This window comes from Lolium rigidum, chromosome 3, assembly GCF_022539505.1.
Source record: "Lolium rigidum isolate FL_2022 chromosome 3, APGP_CSIRO_Lrig_0.1, whole genome shotgun sequence".
NCBI classification, from domain to species: domain Eukaryota; kingdom Viridiplantae; phylum Streptophyta; class Magnoliopsida; order Poales; family Poaceae; genus Lolium; species Lolium rigidum.
The window spans coordinates 171,428,948-171,433,139 of record NC_061510.1 but is presented as its reverse complement, the minus strand read 5'-3'; positions in this window follow the sequence as shown (position 1 = coordinate 171,433,139).

The following is a 4,192-nucleotide window of genomic DNA, read 5'->3' as shown; positions in this document are numbered from 1 at the left end:
CGGTCGTGGTGACCACGTCGCGTTCCGGCGTGTGTCGTGTTCCTCTTGACCTGGAATCATGTCCGGCGTGTTCGGGGAGAGGGGGAGCTCGAGGACATCGTGGTGCACGGCTGAGGTGAGTGGTGAGAGGGGTGGCATGGTGGAGTGGCATCATGCCACGGCATGGCATGATTCTCCAAGATTTTTGTGCAAACTCTACTGTTTTTGGTACTGGTGTGATGCACAGGGTTGCTAGAGGTACTGAGGATGACATATGAGTGAGGGTTGAGGCTCTTACACACTGGATTTTAGCATGTCTCCACTTCTCCAGATTATGCACATCAAGTGCTCGACACAATGCCCGCAAGAAATTTATTTTCAAATTTTTGAATAAATTTTGGTGGGTTGTAGACATATAATAAATGAAGTCTACTGGTGGTGGTGGTGGTCAAATTTGAAGTGGTTTGTGAAATTTCAAAATGGGGGTGATCTTCTCTTTGTTTCAATGTTGCCACTTGTCACTCTCATACTGGTCAACCTAGTCAACTCTGACCTTGGTGGTCAACATGAAAGTTACTCACCTTGACATGGTCTTGGATGACATGGCTTTGGTTTACCAAGTTTAGTTTGAAGAAAAGTAAAAACCAGGGGTTAAAGTGGGGAACATTTTATAATGTGGCCAAATGACCATTAGTGCATGTGAGCTCATATTTCATCCAAATTTGATTTGGTTTGAGTTTGTTTGATTCCAAAGGTGTTTATATGTGTTTAGTGACCAAACACAACCAATGGTGCAAGCCATAATGGTCTAGGTTCAAGATTTGTAAAAATGGCCATATCCACATATGTGTATTGGAACATCTTCTTATTTTCTATTTGATTTGGTTTTTCTTGATCTCCTTGATGTGGTTGAGGTTGAATATGGTATAAGAAAACAATCCAAGCAAGGGAAACAAGTTTGATGGTCTTTGGCTCACATTTGTATTTTTGGCCATATGCACATATGTGCATTTCATCTTTTTATTTTATTTTCTTGATCTATGATCAAAGGTCATGGTTCCTGGTTGATTTAGTATTAGTTTGGGTTTAGTAAGGTTTTCAACCATTTTGGCAAGGTAGAGGTGCTTAGGTCAAGTTTTTGGAAAAATGGCTATGTGTCACATATACCTCTATGCATAGGTGGCATTTGATTTTTTTTAATTTGACTTTGCTTGTCCCAAATGGTGTTGTTGAGTGTTGATATGTTATATGGAGGTGATCTAACCATTCACAACAAATCCTAGGGTCAACCTTCTCAATTTCATAAATTTGCTAATTTACTCTCATATGCCTCTATGGCATGTTTAGTTTCTTTTTATTTTCTTTGGCAACAACTTAACTTAGGTTTGATGAGTACTAGATAGAGTGTATAATGGTTTTCCAAACCACTAAACAAAATAGAGGAGCTTGGGGTAAAGATTTATAAAAATAGCCATAGGCACATATGCCTCTTTTTCTTATTTATTTTCCTTTTATTTTATTTTAACTATGATGGTGAAAAGAGGGGGGGAGGTTTAGGGTTTAGTGGAGTATCACAATGGTTCACCTATATTTTGAAGAGTAAGCATGTCATTAGTCAATATTTGCATGTTAGGGTTATAGGCCCACATATTTTATTTTATTTTAGTTCCTTCTCATTTGATACTATTTTGTTGTGAGAAGATTAGGGTTTAGGGTTTTGGGAATTAGGTTCAATGCAATAAATAAACAATCATGGCAATATCACCACATATAAGCATGCTCACTATGTACCAAACTTAATTCAATAAAAGTTTTTGTTGGTTCTCATTTTTGGAAAAAGGGAATTCATTTTCTCTTTGTTTTAAATTTTTGGGATGTTACAATCCCTTCCCCCTTAAACAAATCTCGTCCCGAGATTTTAAGAAAAGTTAGGTTCCTAAGAAAGATTGAGCAATTTGATTCACAGAAAAACATACTTGGTATGGCCTGAGGTGCTTCCTGTGCTTCGCTTGCATTCATGTGGTAGAGGCGGCCGTTATTGTTGTTCTTGTTCTTTCTACCTGCGAAGCGGCGTTGTTGCTGGGCAGGTGCAGCAGTGTTGGCGGCAATCCTGGCAAGCTTCTTGGGGCACTCATTGGAGTAGTGGCCCACAACTCCACATTCATAGCAGTTCACAGTTGACTTATCTTTGGGGGTGACGGGAACAGTGTTGCTTCCAGTCCTCGGGGCAGTATTGGGGTTGTTGTTGTTACCATTGGGGTGGTTGTTGGTGTTGTTGGGGTTGCTGTTGTTGTTGTTGCTTGTGGTGGTTATGGTTGCCTCCGGGCTTCGGGGATCCTCTGTTGTTGCTGGTGTAGTTGGGGCGATAATTCGAGCGAGGGGCTTGTTGTATCTTGAGGCAAATCCTCCAGCTGAGTTGTTGCGGTGCTTCGGGTATGGTGGGATCCACTCTGGTTCATCATTCTGCGCTTGCGGTTCTCATTGGCCTGATGCAGCTTTCCTTCCATCTGTATGGCTGAGTCCACTAGGGCTTCGAGGTCAGCGAACGGAATGTTCACTAACACCGTTTGCATCTCGTCATGCAGTCCATTCAGAAATCTCTCCTTCCTCTTTTCATTGGTGTCGGTCTCATCCGGGGCGTACCTTGACAGTGTAAGAAACCTGTCGCGGTATTCCACCACGGACATCCTTCCTTGTTTGAGTTCGCGGAACTCGTCTCTCATCTTCTTGATCAGTCCTTGGGGCACATGATATTTGCTAAACTTCAGCTTGAAGTCTTCCCAGTTCATCATTTGTCCAGGCATTCATTGCGCGGGCACTTGTCCACCGAGGCTGCGGCAGGTCCCGACGGATAGTGGGTGGCAAACGAGTACTTTCTCTGCGGCTTCTACTCCCGCAACTTCTAGGTTGTTCTCCATTGTCCGGAGCCGGTCATCTGCGTCAAGTGGCTCTTCGGTCTTGCTAAGCATCGGAGGGTTGGTGTTACGAAAGTTCTTCGGCTTTGATCCTGGGTGATCATGGTTTCCATGGTCCTGATTGTTCTGAGCTATCTGCTGCAGTGCAGCAAGGTTGGCTTGGCATTCAGCTCTTTGATCCTCCCTATCGGTCATCAGGGTCTGCAGTAGTTGCATCATGGCATCCTGGTTGGCGTTGCGGTTGGGTGGGGCTATCTGAAGATTGAGATAGATGATAAGATAAGAGGGAAATTTCTATGGTTTGTTCGAGTTAAATTCAAAAAGTTTCAAAACTTGAGTAGTGTTGAGGGGGTAAAAGCCAACAACACTTTTTCATTCATACCAAGCATCACACATTACAAATCCAACATACCGTTGGTTTTAAGAACCATTCATTCGCTCTACGATACAAAGGGACCGATACAACTCACACCTACGATAGTGCTTTAATAATACTACTCTTCAGGGGGGAAATTCTTCGTCTTTACGGTTGAGGTTCTTGGCGAAGTGCGAGGGCGTTGTCCAAATCCCTGCGGGTTTTGTACAGCCTGAAGTCCTGGTGTGCTACATAGTGGTTCATCTCCGTGTGTGGTGGTATGGTCATCGATCTTCCCATAGAGTCCTGTCTTGGGTAGTAGATGAAACGAGTGTTCCGGATCTTGTTCTCATTTTGTCCACACAGACGGGCGATTGCTTCTTGCATAGCTTTGACTAGTCCTTCCTTCCAGGTGTTTCCCGTTACAGAAAACCATATGGTTTCCCATACCGGGGCTCCAAGCTTTCTTCCTAGATCAGCAGACACTTCCCACCGGGGTGATCCTCCCAAATGATTATTGAAGGATGTTCGAAGAACTCGGGGTACGGGTGTCCTAGATATTCCACTAGTTGCTTCAAATCCTTTTCGAACTTCAGTTCTCCTCCATGACCAAGCTGATAGCATTCCCATTGGTATTCCATCTGTGAGCAATTTAAGATGAGTAAGTTAGAGAAGTGATCGAGTGTGCAAAATTTTATGTAATATTTACAAAGAGAAGTGGAGTATGGATATATTATTTTGGAAAAGATCTCAAGGGTAAGAGTGAGAATAATTTTTCATAAATATTCACTTCATTTGTTTTTTTTGAAACTAAATTTTTTTCCGGACGTCCATTCTAACTAGGGTCTCCTAAGGTCAACAATGGCTCCGATACCAACTTGTCAACACCCGGATTTTTAAGTCCGGATGCCTATTATGCCATTCATCGCAATCCCGGGAATAT